General features: G+C 36.1%; 2 long non-coding RNA genes across 12 annotated transcripts in view; both read right to left on the reverse strand.

The window, feature by feature from the left end:
- LOC148679708 (uncharacterized) overlaps positions 1-20,032 on the reverse strand; it is an 890,299-nt gene that overhangs the window by 543,348 nt on the left and 326,919 nt on the right. The window lies entirely within an intron of this gene.
- Positions 1-20,032, reverse strand: part of LOC147844140 (uncharacterized) — a 174,081-nt gene that overhangs the window by 350 nt on the left and 153,699 nt on the right. For 2 of the 11 annotated variants that reach the window (XR_015491643.1, XR_015491642.1), the window contains exons 2-9: positions 3,373-3,568; positions 2,937-2,996; positions 2,059-2,210; positions 1,585-1,640; positions 643-827; positions 451-558; positions 316-372; positions 56-224 (exon numbers count right to left, since the gene is read on the reverse strand). This is a non-coding gene — a long non-coding RNA (uncharacterized LOC147844140). Of the gene's footprint in view, positions 1-49; positions 225-315; positions 376-450; positions 559-642; positions 828-1,584; positions 1,641-2,058; positions 2,211-2,936; positions 2,997-3,329; positions 3,706-20,032 lie in introns of those variants that run through there. The other 9 variants (XR_015944607.1, XR_015491640.1, XR_015491639.1 and 6 more) reach the window with 7 other exon arrangements.

Consider the following 20,032-nt stretch of genomic DNA (forward strand, 5'->3'; position numbering starts at 1 on the left):
ACTGGGTAACCTTATGCTTATGTCTATGCCAAATAATACAAATACATACCAGTACTTTTCAGTAGCAAACAAGCAGGAAAGTTCTTTGAAGGAACCAGGATGAGTTGAAAGGTATTTATAGTGGTTGGCCATCTCTGCCACAAGAATCCTCTGCTTCTCCTGAAGAATCCTGACTAGCAGGATGATGTTGAACACCCTCCTCTTTGTTGCTGGGTCAGCAGAGTCTGAAATATATTTATAAAAAGAAAGTTGTATAACAAGGAATATACGTCAACTTTTAAAGAATCAACACTGACAGAAGTCTAGTGTACATACCATGCCATATGACGAAGACATCCATATTACTTCTGTTGTTTGTTGTCTTTGCTTCTGCTACTGAAAAAAATTACAATAATAGTAACACTTACAATTTTTCATGACTACATGTAATATTAATAAGAATTTCCTCACCCTCTGCCCACTCCTCTACATCACAGACCAAGGTCTTCCAACTGGTTTCCGGTCACTGCCAGTTTCATGGATTCTGTTTTGCAACTTGCTTTGCAGAGCTGTTGCGGTCTACAGTGATAAGCAATCAAAAATCACAATACTATTCAAATAGGTTACTGAACATCTAAAACAAATTCTACTGGATATTGTTACCTTCTGATATCAATAGGTCAGCAAGATGGCCAAATTGTTGAATATCTGCTAATTCCAGCACATGACCATGACAGTTACAGTAGCATGTCTGGTCACTGCAATTCTATAGAAGAAATATTGCACTGTTCAACCTCCTTCCCAAGAGTAAAACCACACATATCCTTGTATGCCTCACTCCATTTCACCTGGTTAACATATACAAAAAAACAAACAAACAAACAAACAAGCAAATAAGTAAACCAATAAGTTTTGGCATTTACTTGTAGATCAGTTTAAGATACACACATAGTTCATCTATCTCAGATATAAACTCATGTGCTTAGGCATGAAACACACTAAAATCATGGGCTTAAAGATGGTGCTGAAACTTTGGACAGCTTTTTGCAACTCTTTGGAGGTAGTGTCATTAGTTGATGTAGTCCACAAATCTTCCTGTCAATCCTTAATCCTTAGCTGTAAACAAACCTTCAAAATATTATCTTCTAATCTAATTTTACTAGGTGAACATCAAAGAGCTGTTTTCTTGTTAATTTAGTTTCAACACATACAGTTTAAAGTACCTTGTGCATTCATAAAATGGTTATGCTTATGGTTCACATCTACTTAAATTGGCAGTATATCTAGTGTGGAAGCAAGACAGATGAAGGGCTCTTCCTTGCAAATACTATCCACCTTGTATTGCACAGACTCCCACTCAAGAGTATCTCAGAAAAATGTCTGCTGAGAACTTGGCAGTCTATTAAAAATAATTATACCAAACTCTTTTCCACCAATGGAAAGAATATAAAAATATTTTAGGATATATTTATACTTGCATGACCAAATCTGAGATAAAAAAGGCCATCAGTATGCCTTAGTTTAAATAAAAACAAATTTTTACTCTAGCCCACTCTCACCTAGATCTACAGATACAGGGACTAATGGAAACATTAAAGTACACACCAACAGTCACTGGAGCAAGGCCCTCTCACAGTTGGGAAGATTGGAGTTCCTATGAGCTGTACCAGATAAAAACAACAAAGAAATTAACATTTATAACAATTCTAACTTATCCTAAGACTAGTAGACAAGCAGCATTAGTAGTTTAATTTCCTAAACCCCAATGTGGACAGTTGATGGCCTATAAGATGTCATAAAATCAGACAAAACAAAATACTTTCTGAAAAAGAAAAAAAAAAATGGTTGGCCACTATCAACACCCAGAACAAATAGTTTTAAACAGTTAGGTCACAATATTTTGTGAGCTTATACTGTAGTTTATAATGTTTTTCATAAACAATAGTAATAGTAAAACTAATGCGTTTCTTTCTGTTATTACAATAGAAGTGAAAGAATAAATGCATTTTATCTCATACAATCATATATGCCTAAACAATATAGACATTTCATATACATGGAATGAAAAACTTCACTAACCCTTGACTGATTTCAGAGTGGTCTTTGCCCTCTATACATGGTGGTGCTTCCTGCAGATCATCAAGTTGTCATCAAGACTTGAGCTTATAATTGAGATCTTGATGATAAATCTGAGTATAAAGGAATCACTCATGGTGATAGGCAGAAACAGGCTGAAAGACACAAGAATTAATCAAACAAATACAAATGTGTTAACAGAGATAGAGAGAAAGACAAGTTCAATTTAACATACAGACATGGGTAAAGTGGCTTTACTTTTTGCTTATTAGAAAACAAAATTGGATTTTTAAAGAAATCTAAAGAACCTGAAAAGAGCAAAGAAAAAATATTCATATCTATATATTCATGTATAACAGTGAACACCTTATAATTTACACCTGTATTTATATATATATATATATATATATATATATATATATATATATATATATATATATATACACATACATATGTGTGTGTGTGTGTGTGGTAGATTAAAATAAAAATAAAATAAAATTAAAAATGTGCTCAGACGGGCAAAATTTCTGCCTTTTTTCCTTTAAAGGCATGGAAAATAATTGTTTTTACAATGTAGCCTTTAAACCTTTGGAAACACTTGATGTTCTTTAATATTGAAACAATTACGAATACATTTGTATTATTAGAGTTGCATATTGCATATCATATAAAGATTTTGCACGAATTCTATTGTGGAAAACAACAATCTGGTAACACTGTTCCTTATCTTAAAATGTATATATTGTTCTAATGCATAACCAACGTTATATGTGAGAAAAATATGTTTTTAATAAATGAACTTGATGTAATTAGATAACGTCGCTAGTTTACAGTACATGCTTTATCAACAAATCGTCTTTATTTGTTTACTTTTTACTTACCTTGTGGAAAACCGCAGTGAACCTTGGGATCGCAATGAACCTTGGGATAGCGAGCATAGACTGTAAAAAATAGATCGCCACATACAATGACCCCAACTTCAATGAATAATTTAAAATGAAAAAAGATCAGCCAAAAACATTTTTAAACTTAGTACTTGAAATGTAATATTTTTTAAAGTAAAAAAAATAATAAATAATATGAATGAATCAAAGTTTTATTAGTAGTATAGTTTTATAGTTAACCTAAACTGGACAACCGAATATATTTTCACTCATTAAATATAAAGTTAATGATAAAATATTTATAAACACCAACTAATCTCCAATAAAAATACATTATGCAGCATTAACATACTATTTAATGTTGACAGTTGAACTCATCTGAGAACTCACCGTTGATGCAATTTGACCAATAGCAGAGCGGCGTTAAACTCACCGTGAAGGGATGTCACGTGGACCGAAGTTTATTCATACAGTAGTTTCGACCCAGTTTACAGACGCTTTTCATGAACAAAATAAAAATTACATATTTTTAAAAGAAGAAAACTGCGATAATAGGCGTAAATCAGGTTTTAAAAAGTGCGTTGACATCTATTGGTAATTATACGAGCCTCCAGCGTCTCCCTATGACGCTTCAGGCTCAGGTACAGATTCTATAGGGAATCCCTGCACGTCTAAATGTGACGCTAAAGGGGTACCCTGTGCGTCAATAACTTACGCCGAGGGTTCCTGACCAAGCGTCAGTATATGACGAGTTGGGAGTGAGAATGTGTTGGAAAAACAGAGAACACTGAAGCTAACAACTTCAGTCTACACAAGCACTTTGCTCATCAAACAGCTGTTGCAACAACCGGCTTGCAAACCAAAGTTTTTCTGCACAAACTGTTTCAGGGAAGCTCATATGCATGCTTGTTATTCTCATGGGGGTCTCGACCTGCAGTTTGACATTGTACTCGAATTGAGATTAAACAAATGCTCACATTTGATGGTGTCCTGCACTTTGGACAAGTGTTCTTTGCACAGATCATTCCTGGTTTTCACTGTACAGTGCAGATGGCAGTTTGTATGATATCGTATTAATGAGCAGTTTACCAATGTCAACATTGTGAATCGAGTGACCAATGGTGGTGGTGAGGTTATGGTACTGTATGGGCAGGTATATGTTGTGGACAAGGAACATAGCTTCATGTTATTTATGGGATTTTGAATTCACAGAGATACAACAACAAAATCTTGAGGACCTTTGTTGTGTTTTTCATCAACAAACCTCATCTCATATTTCTGCATGATATTGCACAGCTCTGTTTGGGCGTATATAACAGTGTGTTTCAGTTCCTGCCAATGTCCAGCAACTGGGCATAGCCATTGAAGAGGAGTGGACCAACATTCCACAGGCCTCAATAAACAAATGGTGACCAATGATCCCCTTAGAAACCCTCAGACCTTAATGTATCATCAGTAGCCACAGGGATTGATTTGGCCTTGATTGATCGATTTGGTTAATTTCTAATCTCAAAACCGGTGACATGCATCAAGGACTGTGGATTCAGATAAAAATATTCTTTAATGTCCAACTTATTATAAAAAGTGACCTACATTTTCATTAACTTGAAGGTTAGAAAATTAACTGCGTTTTCATTTATTGCTGAACTATCTCTTTATTTAATGTAATATACAATTAATAATGAATATTAATTTAGTTTATTTATTATTAATCCATATGGAGGATATGTGCTCCATATTTCACATTAAGTTTGTACGCCAGTTAAAGTTTTCCAGTTAATCAATAATCTCATTTTCTCATTTACGTTTAAATTGTGAATGAGAATGTGCTCTTTGCTTACTTCATAAAATGAGTCATTGATGAAAGCCTATTTTTGGTACAAAGCAGTTGTGTGTTTGGACAGCAGCTGAATTGCACAAGATTTCACATCATGACTAAAACCCAATGAGATATGATCTGAGAGTCAGAGAAACTGTTCTGCTAACTAAACATTTATCAGTTTCAGTATTGCAATTGCATTTCAACATAGATATGTACCCCTGTAAGGTTTTGGATGACGTTTACTGAACTACACGAAACATTTTTCTTTAGAAGGATGGAAACATAAAAATATTCTTTGGCAAACAGATAAGTACACTGTACTTTCCCAATTTACAAGTTTCTTATCTACCAAAGAGCTATTAGTTGCAAATTAATTTTCACACACAGACACATTTTTAATTCTTAACAAGTGGTATATTCTATTTCACTTGACAAAAATGCTTAATTGTGGGATTAACATGCTGTTTTATTTATGATAAACAAAAAAATTCACTCAATGTCAGAAATATCTGGTATAACTATAATTGTATAACCCTCATAGAAAACTTCTGGCAATTTTTTAAGTTAAAAAATGTCTCATTACATATGTAACCATAGTCTCCCAATAGAAAATTACACACTATGTCCAGACAAAACATAAGGGAACACATTTTTTTAACATGTTTTGTCTTAAAGCACATATAAATTCAATCCAATGTAATTTCATGGAATTTTCAGTCACATCCTTGGTTCCGTCCACTTTATTTGTAAACCATGAATCTCCAACATCTTTCACAATTTTTTCTGTTATAATTGTTCTCATCAGTTGAATAAAATCAATTTGAACATTATGTGAGATGTATGTCACATTTTTTTGTGAAAAAAAAATCATTCTTCATTCCCTTCATTCTTCATTCCTAAGAACTGAATGCTTGGGCTAGCCTTATGATTTTTTTCAGTGTGTAAAAAGTGCGTTCAGTGTGTTTTTAAATAAAGAGGCCACTGTCCGCTTGGTCTCTGTTATCCACTGTACCCCTCAGTGGCAGTTTGTTTAAAACCAGGAATTCAATAATATCTATAAAGGCGATTTTAAAAGAGCTGATCTAAATTAACTAGGGTTGCAAATCTCCTGTCCTGAAGAACATAAAAATTGCTGCTCTTTTTCAAATAGACATGCCTGCCACATGCTTTTTATTGTTAACATGTCTGTAAAATCCCTTCATTTTATCTATCGCATGTTTCCAGTTGAAAGAGTACTGAAAAATCATACTTAAGTAAAAGTATTATTACTTGCCTAAAAATGTAGTGCGAGTAAATTAAAAGTATATGTTGTAAATATTACTCAAAGTATGAGAAAAAGTAGCCTTTTCAAAAGTACTCGAGAGTAGTGAGTATTACACTGTAAAAAGCTGATGCATTTACATGTAATTTGTGGATGTGTGTGTGTAAACGTAACATTCTGCAGGGCATTTAGTTCCTGCCCAGCAGGAACATAACATCATAAGACGTTAATATTAGTTTAAATGTAGGTTGTGACCAAAATTCAATGTCTAGCCAGCGTCTAAGGACAACGATATTTTGATGTTCGATAATTACACCAAGACTTTTATATTTGGTTGATTTTAGGTTGTGTTGGAAAGTGACTAAAACTCAACATTGAGCTAACATCCTAAACCAATGTCATATTGATGTCAAATACTGACATTTAATCGTCATGTAAAATTCAACATGACATCATAGTGGCAACGTTTCCACAGCGTCAAGCTGCAACATCATTAGACATTGATATTTGGTTGATTTTAGGTTGAACATTGGACATTGACGTGAAAAACTACTCAGTGACAGTAGTTTGAGTATTTGTAATTACTTACTTTACACCACTGGTACCAGTAACACCAAATTTCTAACATGGGAAACAAAATGCAGCATCTGCATACTCTTGGATATTCTAGACATTCTCCCTCATTGTACCAATTAAGAGACAATGACCGCTTATAATCTTTATGATGTTTTTTGCTATTAGTCAGCTCTGAAATAGGCTGTTTTTACCATTGACTTCTGGTACACTTGACAGTGACAATGAGTCCTTGTTTTTGGTGGACTCAGTGTTTGTCAGTGGTGTAAATAGGCCTGTACTGTCAATGTTCACATTGCTGGTTTGAAGCTTAATGTCAGTGGTGATAGAAGCTGCTGCTGGTTCTTTCTTTTTAATCAATTTTCTTAAGTTCATTGTGAACTTAGTTAAGGCAAAATAATATGCAGCCTTGAAATTATGGAAAGGTGGCACATAAACTGTAATGTCATTAGTTGTAACCGTAATAACAACTATGGCTAAATCTGAAACCGGACTGAACTTGATTAGGAACATTGTAAGTTTCCAAATAGATAAACCACATTTTTACAGCCCTTTCATTGTACACATTTGTGTCTTCATAAGCTATCTTGGTTATGTATGTACCCTTGTTACATTGTACCCACAACCCCAAAATCAGTTACAAGTCTGGAGCTATGTAAAGCCAAAAATGGACCCCACAACCGTGAGTGAGGAAGCAGCAGGTCACTCATTGACATTCAGAGGCTCAGGAAACAGCTCTTTTATTGGAATATGTAATTACACCCCCACTGCCCCACAATGGAATAGGCGTCCTCCCTAGACTCTGGTTGATCGGACTCAAAAGCGCTTTAGTGTATTTCCTTCTGAGTTAGTGGTGAACTTAGAGGTATATTGTGAATGGGTGTGGAGCATGTAGAGGGCCAGCAATAGGACATCCTCTGAGCAGTTTTCCTAGACTGCTGGTGGATAGACATTACATAGTATCCCACTGCTTCTAAACTGTCAAGAACTCCTGGGAAATATCACTAGATGGAAGATACAGGCATTTGTTGACATCCTACTGAACCACAAGTGTGAACATCATAGAGATGGCTTTCAGCATGTCCGACCACAGATAACAACCATTCAGCTAACCAGGTTCATAAGGAGACATGGCCACTTCTAGGCTAAATTCATGTTAAAGTTAAGTGTAAATTGTATTTACACTTCAATGCACATAAATGACTACATGTACATAGATGAACTGGTTCTTCAGGAATATAACCACAGATGCCAAATTGTGTTTAGAAAAGAAATAAATCATCTCAGAATTCACTTTTCCCCTTTAACTAGAAACTGTAAAGATAAGTGTTCTTAATCCATATCTATAAATCGCAATGTCCCAACCTGACTGGTCCAGGCCTGGCTTTTTCATGCAGGAGCAGTTGTCTCTTTGATCTTAGGAAAGATGGTTTGACCCCTGAAAGCACAGTTATGGGAAATGAACAAATGAACTCAATGACATCAGCTATGAGGATTTCTTTTTGTCACCAAAACATGGTGAACTTACATTAGACCTACATTACAAATACTAATGAATACATGCTGGGATATTTTGATTCAACTGATTGTGTTAAATATTTAAATCTGTAGGGTTGGCGTAGCGCTGTCGCCTTACAGCAAGAAGGTTGCTGGTTCGTGCCTCGGCTGGGTCAATTGGCATTTCTGTTTGCATGTTTGCCCTATGTTCGTATGGGTTTCCTCCTGGTGCTCCGGTTTCAACCAGTCCAAAAACATGCGCTATAGGTGAATTGGGTAAGCTAAATTGTCTGTAGTATATATGTTAAATTGTTAGGGCATCTGCTGCAATAACACATGCTGGATAAGTTGGCGGTTCATTCCGCTGTGGCAACCCCTGATTAATAAAGGGATTAAGCCAAAAAGAAAATGAATGAATGAATTAAATATGTAATATCACATGTGTAGTCATAAACATAGAATTTACTTCTTTGCATCAAGTCATATTGGATTAATTTTACATGATATTTGAATGCACATAAACTTCACAAAGTGGGATCCTCAATTTTTTCTAAAAAGCTAGGTATAAAGCCCTCTCTTGCTTACGAACATGATAAGAATACATCTGACATCCTAAGAGGATGTATGGATTTCGATCCTTCTCTGGCACCTAAACTCTGGAAAACTAGTCTAATGACCAAGCGGCAACCTCCCGCTCTACCTCGGGAAGCCAATACAGAAGTAACTAAAACTGCAATTCATCAACTCGCCTTTGGGGGCTGGCTCCAGGAAATCCAGATGTTTTCTGACTGCAATGGTAAATTGGTCAATTTTACCGCTGAGAAAAACATGTTTACAGCCTGGTACAAAAGATGGGTTTGGTGCATATAGCTAATATTACCCTTTATGACAACTGTGAAGGGGTAAATTATTTTTATAACTCATCCGTTTCATTTTTATTAAAGGGGTGCTCCACTACGATATCATATTTTAAACTTTAGTTGATGTGTAATGTAGCTGTGTGAACATACACAACATCTCTAAATGTAAAAAGCTCAAAGTTCAATGCAAAGGGAGTCCTTGGTTTTTACAGAGTTAGCTAAGCAAAGCCTACAATGAACAAATTTTGGGGACTACAAAAAATACTTCCTGCCCTTGTGAGATCACCACACACACACACACACACTGTGCAGCTAAGGGCCGTGGCCAGAGGCGCTGTAACGTCATAGCAGAGATAAAGCTAAAATGCGTCCGAACGCTGCTGTTTCCACAGAGCTCCTCTGTTTCTGTGTTTGGGCTTCCTAAGGACACGACACAAAGACAGAAGTGCTTACAGTTCAATATTATTTATGTTCCAGAGAATTATAAAATACATATCAAGCAGGATTTGACAAAACAGCTCCAGAATCGCTTCTAGTTCAGTGCTGGATTAGGTTAAAATCTTCTCAAAGCAGAAGCTGTGAGCTACAACCTGTAAGTGTTTTTATTTGTTAAAATTGATCATGACATGTACAGTGTCTAGCGTTAATGGTATGCTGTAGCAGTGATGTAAACAATGGGTAATGCTGTTTTGCACTGCAAACGATTTAGCTACAAATTCATATTTATCAGTCAAACTGCTATAAACACCCCCACACACACACTTCTCACACAGCCTCTTTCCTAATGTGTGTGCGCGACTTTGCATTCTTTCTCTTTAGGCAGTTTTTCCATGCGTTTTACATCTCAGATAATGAAGTCGCAAAGTGGATGATTCATATTACTTACACCTGCATATTCCGGATATATGTGAAAGACGTTGTGTAACCATGGCTGGATTAACGTAAGGGCTAGGTGAAGGGAAGAAGAAGGGGGCCCTGGATTGGCTCAAGAATTAATTTGCGCTACGACATGGGAAAAGCCTCCTCGCATTATGCTTTTCTCTCGTCGATAATGTAAGTATTCCTTTCGGTTCGCTACTGTTTACAACAGTACAAACAGTGAAGCCAGTGCTTAACTCAGGCTCGGAGTGGCTGTAGCCCAATCAAAATATTGAATAGCCCTGTTTTAGTCACCCATAAGGGTGATCAGATGTCATCATTTTCCCATTATCATGCTGAATGGATCGCGCGGCTGTTACAGACTCAAAAACCGACGCGCACCTGTACAATACATCACACAATATAACCAACACAGCGCGCAAACAAATCAAATAGCCTAGACAAGCAGTAATAAAAATGTCTGGTATTATGTTTGGTATTAGAAGCATGGATTTTAAAGATGTCCTATTGTTAGGGATTTAAAGTTCTCAAGAACCTTTTACAGGTAAACTCCTATTTAAAGCATTCATTATAAAGCCCTAATTTAGGAAATAATGCAAATGTTTTAGTTTTGCTGATTTTTGCAGCCTGTTTGAACTTTAAAGTTCATACTATGTCATTACTTAATTTGTATAACCTACTTGCAGGCCTATTTTAATAAAATAGAAAAAAAATATATAAATCAAATGGTGGAAAATTAGACAATTATAATAATTAGTAAATCAATAATAATACTAATATTAATAACAAAATAACAAGAGCAACATTATATATATATATATATATATATATATATATATATATATATATATATATATATATATATATATATATATATTAATTATTTAATTAATTATTTAATCAATTTAGTTTTTGTGAGGTAAAAAAAATAAAAGGGGGGATTTGCTATAGCCCCAGGGCCCAATGTGTTCTTAATCTGCCCTGCGTGTAATGCGTTAAAAAAATACAGGAGAGCTCACCTAACTCGTGGTAGCAGCAGAAAAATAAATCAAGGCTCACACAGGTCTCATCCCACATCTTGTGCTCTATTCTTCTGTTACGATATCTTACAGAAAATAACTTAATCCGAGCATTAGAGAAAAAGAAAGTCCTGCGCACATGCGCTTGTTACAGAAAGTTCACACATTCACGCACACACATAGACACACGCAATAGCGATCTCTCTTAAAGGGGCTGCACCCCATTTTCACTAGTTACAGACACTTGTCAGATTTTATTTTAGAGAGCAGGCAGGAGGTTAACTAGCTCTTTACACAGCAGAAAAGCGCATGCTTGTGGGGGCGTGACGTGGAGCCGATCCGTGAATCGCAGCACATTATGACGATGACCAGAGTTACTTGAGAGCGGGCCTTTCAGAGGAACTAGGAAATATATCAGTCGTTTTCATGTTAGCTGAGTAGCTGTATATAAGCAAAGTGAGATTCAATATATTCAGTATATTTTTGTGTTGTTTTATTTAGCTTTACACAGTCAATTTCCTTTTTGGAATTATTTCTTACATTTTTTGGATAGTATGCCATTCTGTGTGCACAATTCAAGAGTGCTCCATTTTCCAGGTGAGGGAAAATATTATACATATATACCACATTTATACATGTATTTGTTTTACTTAAGATAATTTATAATTTTCTTTAGACCTGTAATGGACTCAAGAATCTGACAGATTGATTAGCTGTAGGCTATAGAACAGTCGTCTTAAATGTTGTCATACGGTTTTATCCCTGGATTTCATAAATAACATTGCATTTACTAACGCAATCTATATTTAAAGTATTTGGAAGTAATTTGCGCTTTCTTCCTGTAGAAAATGTCATAAGAACAATTTTTAGTGGCTCAATGTACTACAGCATAGATTAAACACTATAGATATAGTGTACAGCCAAGCACAAGGGTTCAGAACAAAAACGAGTCGCAGGTAATGAAGTATTAAGTGTTTCTTCCAAAGAAAAGCCTGTCTAAGCAAAATGCTAGCAGGCTTCTGTAACTGCGCTCATGCTCCGCCTCTTTGCCCTTATTTGGTCATCCCCATGGGCGCAGTGACGCATGAACAAAATTGCGACGTTTGACCACACCCGCACTTGTAGCTTCATTTGCATTTTTCAGAAACCTGTGGTGACGTCACAGATACTACGTCCATATCTTTTACAGTCTATGCTAAAGTTACATTTCTTTGCATTAGCATACAAAAAACACAAACGCACAACTTTTGAAATCGAAATCCTCTTTAAGGTCTAAAGAATTGTTTGGGTGCATTATTTAGGGTAACTGGAGCAGGGAACACTTTCCAAATAGGAAGTGAAAACTGATGTTAGTCTGCATCTATTACTATTACATCTACACATATGTCAGTGTTTCTCCTTATCCTGATGTCTCTATAAAGAGCTGTGTATAGGGTTGAGTGTATATAGACTTTGCTAACATGTACTTCTACAGTATAGAGTGTCCTTCCAAAAGAAATTATACTTACATGTAACAATAATACATGTTCAATAAAATGTTTTAGTGTATTAAGTGTTTGTTGTCTTTCCCAATGTTGAGTTGCAGCTGGAAGGGCATCTGATGCGTAAAACATATGCTGGATAAGTTGGCGGTTCATTCCACTGTGGCGACCCCTGATTAATAAAGGGACCAAACCGAAAAGAAAATGAATTAATGAGTGTTTGTTGTCCTGAAAGTTCTCAAATGGTTAGTATCATCTCTTCAAGTCCTAATAGGGTTGGCATCATCGCTTCTTTATCTCTTCTTTTAATCTGATCAAGTAGCACTGCATGATCTAGAGGCCTCTGTAACAACTCTTGCTGTAATCACCAGACCACAGGACTCTCACTTAGAAAGTATGCAGGTAGTAACAGAAGGGGCTCATCTCTGACAGTATAAGCCAGGATCTAAGCAGCGCTGCCATAGACTTGTTCTCACTTATTTCAAAGAGTCATTGATGAAAGCCTATTTTTGGTACATAGTTTTTTTGTACAGAAGTGGCATTTGCCAAGATTTCACATCATGACGGAAACCCACAGAGGTAAGATCTGCGAGTCAGCAAACATTTTTCAGTTTCAGTATTGCAATTGCATTTCAGCTGATACACATACTCAGTAAAAGCTCTATCATGGTTAGCTGGTTTTGGGTGATATTTCTTTAACCAAATAATCTTTAGAAAGACAGAAAACTGATCTGAAAAACGTTGGTAAACCTTTGCTCTGATAACATACTGTACTTACCTGATTAGCAACTTTCTTATCTTGCATAAAGCTACTGAAAAGTGCAAATACATTTAGCCCAGGGCTTAATTCGTGCAGGAATATGCTGGATCCCGATCCGGCACCTCTAAAATGTCATACCAAGCCAACATCAAAGAACTAGTGCTGATGAAAACTGACTGTGTTGTCATCTTGGGTAAGTTGTGTCTGATCCCATCTGGACAAAAAGCTGCGTGTGAACACACTAAACACTTGACAGCCAACTGAAATTAGAACGTACGTTCTGCACTTGTGTAAGAGGATGTATCTTAACATACATGCAGGTGGCAGTAGTCTGTATTGACATTTCACAAAAGGAAACCGGAACTAGTGCTGAACACATAAAAACCGTGAACAAAAAGCAGCAATTACATACCATTTTCACAGTATTTTTTGCTCACCACAGAAATTAGTTTGTGCAATTATGTCTGATAATCTGATAATTCATAAAATATTTGCAAATATTTTAAAATTATGAGGCGTAGTGACAGCCAGCTTCTTTGTGTTCCCTCTTGACTGCTTAGTCTTGTGACTTTGAGTTTTTTTTTTTGTGCTCAGAATTCTAGATAAATGTGTGCTCATGGAGAAGTGACTTCAAACAAAGAAATCAAACAAACTAATCTAACAGATACTCACCTAAGATTTGATACTGTCCTACAGTTGTGTGTCGGTAGCCCACACTAGTGAATAGCCCACATTAACCCTGTGAAGGGCTGGTGTGGACTAGTCCATTCGGACCCAGCGAGGCTGCCAGCACAGAGCCCTAGAGAGTTTGATTGAACTCTTTCACACATACAATCACACATGTGTGATCAGCTTTGATTGGTGATTAGAACATTTAGAGCGCACATTATTTACTGCTAAAATTCAAATTTAACGGCTCACACTGAGGCATGGAAAGAGATGTGTACTTGTTGGTTCTTGACTTTTACAGCACACCAAGATTTTTGGGCGGTTTTAGGGTATGGCACATCGAACTGTATGCTTTCAACAGACTAAAGTTCTTGTATTATTTTGTTGTTTGTGAACACACTTGTCCTACTACAGACATTTTTGAACACACACAAACCTCCTAACAAAATTAAAATCTGACCTACTTTGCACTTTGTTACCTGCTGTCAATGCTGAAGCCTAGAAAGCAGAACTTCTTTGATTTAACATTAAATCAACAGTCATTTAATTGTTAAAACCTCAACATTGAATTTTTATTAGTTTTGAACTCTCAAGTATTGTTTTCTAATGATAGAAACAGATTTAAAGATGCAGAGGCAGTGAGGCTTCCTGTGGGCTAGGTGAGGGCTGGCCATCTGGGGCCAGCACTAAGGGGCCAACATTTTGTCAGTGATAAAACTCTCACTGTCCCTGTGCTGCCAGCCTATTGCAAGCCCTTATAGTAGTTCAGCATTAAAGACCAGCACAGGTTTGTTTGCAGGGATTCCTATACTTGTGAGGACATTTCATCCCCGTAATGAAGAGAATAACAGACTTTCTCTCCCCTCACCTTAGGCCCCGTTTACATTCATGCGTTTGAAATGTTAAATGTACACTAATTTTAGTTTGAAAATGCAAAAGTTTTGCTATGGTTAAGCCACCCATCCACACTACGCCGGAGTTTTCAAGTGCCGTAAACGGAGCATTTTGGAAACGCTGGAGAGGCCGTTTTTATTCTAAGGCCGTACTCACACTAGGTACAGTTACCTCGAACCGGGCCAAAGCACGATTGTGCCCCCTCCCGTCTCCCCCGACAGCCCGCGCTCACACCATATCGGGCCTCGGCACGCTTACGTCATCGCTGCTGCGCTGTTCAGAAGCGCTTTCTATGGCAAGCCTTTTTAGCATTTAAATCTTTGTTCCGACTCCATAATAATATTTAGAGATATCTGTAATTATATTTTGACTAGTCATAATTATAATTCGACTAGTCAGAATAACAATTAGAGATATCTGCAATTGCAATTGTACTAGTACGAAATCAGATTGGAGATATCTGCAAATATATTATGACTAGTCATATTCCTCTATTGACTTCCATTGAAAAATATTTGCAGATATCTCTAAATGAGTTTTGACTAGTCACAATTGTAATTAGAGATATCTCTAACTGAGTTTTTACTAGTCATAATACATTTGGAGATGTCTTTAATTCGTCATATTTAGAGATATTTACAAATATATTTGAAGATATCTCTAATTAATTTACTAATAGTCGAATTACAGTTGTAGATATCTTGAATTGGATTTTTGACGAGTCAAAACTCATTTAGAGATATCTGCAAATATTTTTCAATGGAAGTCAATGGAGAAATATGACTAGTCATAATATATTTGCAGATATCTCCAATCTGATTTCGTACTTGTACAATTGTAATTGCAGATATCTCTGTCATTCTGACTAGTCGAATTATAATTATGACTAGTCAAAATATAATTAGAGATATCTCTAAATATATTTATGGATAGTCAGAACAAGGTTTAAATGCTAAAACGGCTTGCCATACGCTCTCACCCAGTAGCACAGTGGAGATTTCTCTAGTTATATCCTTTCAGTCGTTTGTTATGCAGTGACATGCAGTCAAATATTTCGCCAAACAGTCCTTAGGGATGCAGGGACACGCAGTCAGATATTTCGCTGAACAGATCCGCCACTTTTGGCACTCATAAACAATCATAAAGCTCTCGTGCTGCAGGAATGAGGAGGTTTGCTGAAGGCGCGCAGCTGTCATGCTGTGAGGAGTTTGCGTCTTTAATAAACTACGACAGTTTGGGATCACTGAACAGTAAGAATGATTAATAAATCCATATGAAACAGCCCCTTAAAAGTCACGTCTCGCTTTCGGTTTCGGGCTTTGGCGAGTTTTGAGCCCAAGTGATCCGCGCTCAGGCACACCTCTTCCAACCGGGCCAGGGCCGGCCAAGTGAACCGTGCTTGAGCCCGATTCAGTGCACTCACACTTCTCAAATGATCCGGGAAACGTGCCTGGGCACGGTACGAATGGCACACAGTAAAATTTACTCAGTTCAGATAACATTTGGTCCCTCTCTAAGTTGAGCAAAATTTACTCAGCAGCAGAGTTAAAGTTAATGAGACAATGATGGGGTTAATTAAGGGATGATTGAGAACTGATGATGAACACCTGCTGTTAATAAGCAGAAACAGAAGAGAAACACAAAACTACATCTACCTTCAGTCACAGCCGTAGATTAAACAAACTGAAATAAAACACATCAAATCTCTCAAAATTTCAGCAAAGGATCATTAAGTAACTCCACAAACAGCAGCTTTACTTATTAACAACCTGTTTGGCCTTATTTCTGCCACACTCTATAAAATTCCATATAGTGATAATATTAAGAATTAACTTTTTTTTTTTGTTACAACAACATTAAAAAAAAAACACACACACACTTTTTGTGTTTAAGCTGTCACCGTTGAGGAGAACAGTAACTGCTTTACTTGGATTCTGACTCGATTTCTATTGTCAGTTTCTCTTTGTGTGCCAAATAGTGTTTTATGGCAAATATTGTATAAAGAGAGCAGTTGTGCTCTAGATAATTGATTCTGTGGTGGTTTAGTCACTGATCAAATCAGTAAAATTGGTTTTGATTTATTAAGTTTAAATAATGTTGTATCACAAAAGGATCACTGTATTAATAATATGGAGCTCACCAATACCATTACCAGATCACATTGAACATCTGAAAGACTCAAAACCCACAGACATAAAGAATCAGCGTATATGCTTCTCAACTATGGTGAGTTTTTTTTTTCTTTTTCTTTTCCTACAGTGCATGCTGGGAACTATAAATGAATGTATGATTGTCTTAACATGCACTGTAGCCAAAAAAAAAAAAAAAAAAAAAATCTCTAACCACTGTTGAGATAGGTAAGCTGATTATTGATGTCTGTGTTTCTAAAGTGATTTAAATGCTCAATGTATTTTAATATAACACCACAGCTGAGATCCATTCTCTTGAAAAATTCTGAATTTTTATTTCTTATATGGTAAACCATCATCAAAACATAGTTTCTTGAACAGTTGCTCTTTTTTAGAATAATACTCCACAAAATATCAATCAACTTAATCTCATGTGCTCTCTTTCTACTTGTCATTGCAACTAAAGAAAATTAACATTAGAAATCAAGTCCAAGTAAATCAACCACTTTTCTCCATGAAGGTGACATCAGGTGAAAAAAAAACTTTTTTTTTTGTAATATGTAAATAACTAAAACGGTTAATTCTCAATAAATCTTATGTGGACTTTTGTGAACATCTGACAGAAATAAAGTCAATCAGGTAACCAATGAGCGAAGCTGCTGCTGCTTCTCTTCTGTTTCTGCTTATTAACAGCAGGTGTTCATCATCAGTGCTCAATCATCACTTAATTAACCCCATCATTGTCTCATTAATTTTAACTCTGCTGCTGAGTACATTTTGCTCAATTTAGAGAGGGACCAAATGTTCTCTGAACTGAGTAAATTTTACTCTGAAGATTTTACTGTGCATAGTGTGAGTAGGCCCTAAAACGCTGCTGCTCTGTCTCTGGGTGGATGGGGGAAAACGAAGACATCTGAAAACGGGGGCGAGGCTGCCGACATTCGCCTCTCTGATTGGGGCTTTTCCTCAATATTAGGTAGCCTACACACAGTTAAAGTTCTGCATTCTCTTCTTGTAAATTCAGACTTCGCAAGTTTGATATGGAAAACAGACTGCCAAGAACTATCTACAGTTCAATATCTACAGTGCACTGTATAACCTTATTCACATCATCCTGGCTACATTGTTTCACTTTTGTAACAATGAAATAAAAACAAAGAAACTGCTATTTTCATTTTGATATTAGCAACTTAACTGACAGCAGAAATGTTGAGGCGTTGTGCTGCATATATGAGCGTCATCTTTACTGTATGCATATTTATAACAAAACAGAGCCAATAACATTACTGCCTCCTTTCATTTTCATTAAAAATACTAAATTCTTTTGCTGAATATCAGTTTTAATAATCAATAATGGTCATTATAAAAGTATAACGTACAATAAGTTTATACATTATAGGAAATAAAGGCAAGCAGTTACTCAATATACAGACTGTACGTGGTTTGAATAATTAATAAATTATCTCTGCGATCAGGCAAAACATGTTACCCGAGAACAAGTAGCCTAATAGATTCAAAAGACCAAAGTCTGGGAATATGTTGTTAGATATAGACAACAAGATGAATTAAATACCACGTTTAGCAAATATAGTGAGATTAAATCCAGCGGGCGATCCTTGATGAACACTCTGACTAGCACAGCTCTCATCTGGGTAGATAGGCAGCAGCGCTTACTATCACGTGATGTGCGTTTAGAAACGCTGGGTGAAACGCTAGTGTGGACGCGGATTGTTTTCATTCTAAAACACTGTTTTAAAACTAAATCACACTAGTGTAAACGGGGCCTTAAACAAGCCTCACAGGAAACTTTTGACAGCTAAGTGTTTACAGTTTTTTACAATGGCTATGACAGTTTTTTCAATACATTTAACAAGTTTGCTAAACTCTTAACGCACCAACAGTTGGCAAAACAGTTAATTTCATGCTCAAAATCACACACTGTAAACTAAACCTCTAAACTTCTTTTTAAAATACAATAATAAGCAAACACACTACACCATGTCTAACAAAACACTGCAAACATTTTTCAAAATGAAATTTTTGTTTAAAACACTAACACATGTTCTCTTCCAACATAAACATTCAGTCAATCATAACACACTGACAATAAAAACCCTATCAACAGCTAACATTACAGAAACTGCATTATTTTATGTGTCAGCTCTGCCCTTATATTTGAAGACTCTCTAAATCTTTGTTTTGTTGGGTTTAGTAAATGCAGACATTTCTTTCTTTTACTGCAAAAATTCAATACAAAGATGAAAAAAAAAGCTTTATAAAATTCACAGTTTTGTGTCACAGAATTGCTGCAGTAGGGACTTTATTTGCGAAAGGACATTACTGCAAGATATACAAACAGAAAAAGCACTGCAATTATATATATAAATATATATAAAGTAATCATCTATTCTGTCCGGTCTTATGCATTTTGCCACATGTTCTCGTCCACATTACACTTGATATCCTCTATGGCCCGGCACGGTAACTGTGGCCCTTTGGCCTATTATGTTTTTCCCACGGCGACATCCCCAGCCTTGTCAACATAGATAATTTCATGTGTTACTTGACTGGTCTCCAACTTCATGACATAGTGTATATCCACTGTATGTACTAATGAACTCCAGGTTTATAGAGTAGTTTACTGCAAAACACACCGTGTATAGTACAGTATTGACCGTATTGCATAACCTTACCTTACAGTTTTTCTAGTTTGCTTTGACCTGGTTAAAGAAATTAGGTTCCTCTTCATTTTCATTATCACTATCCCAGCAGAGCAGAGGACCAGTCTTGCAAAACTACCAACATCAGTATGAAATCACTGAAGCACCGGTTTGACACTCCTTCACACAAATCTTCAATTAGCCATCATTCTGCAAACCTTATAAAAACGATGGAAGGTCTGTGTTGTTCTGTGCCAGCATTGATGGAGGAAGTCAATATGGCTATGTCCTATACTCCCAATAGTTTTGACTGTATATTAGTTTACATGTGTTTTCTCTGATATTTACAGTATTTTATTACTTTTGTCTGTTTTTTTTTTATCTACAGTATTTCAGTTTTCAGCCACAGTTTGAAAAATGTCATGAATTCAATATATATTCAATCACAGCACATCTAATTCTTGATCCAATTCTTTGCAAAAAGGCGAATTTGACAGCCCAAATAGAGACAACAAATGCCATTGGCTATAAGCTACAATGGCAAGCAATGGTGGTGCATTTTGAGTTTTGTATTTTGTATTTTGTTGTG

Source organism: Danio rerio, chromosome 5 (genome assembly GCF_052040795.2).
Source record: "Danio rerio strain M-AB ecotype USA chromosome 5, GRCz13ab, whole genome shotgun sequence".
NCBI lineage: Eukaryota > Metazoa > Chordata > Actinopteri > Cypriniformes > Danionidae > Danio > Danio rerio.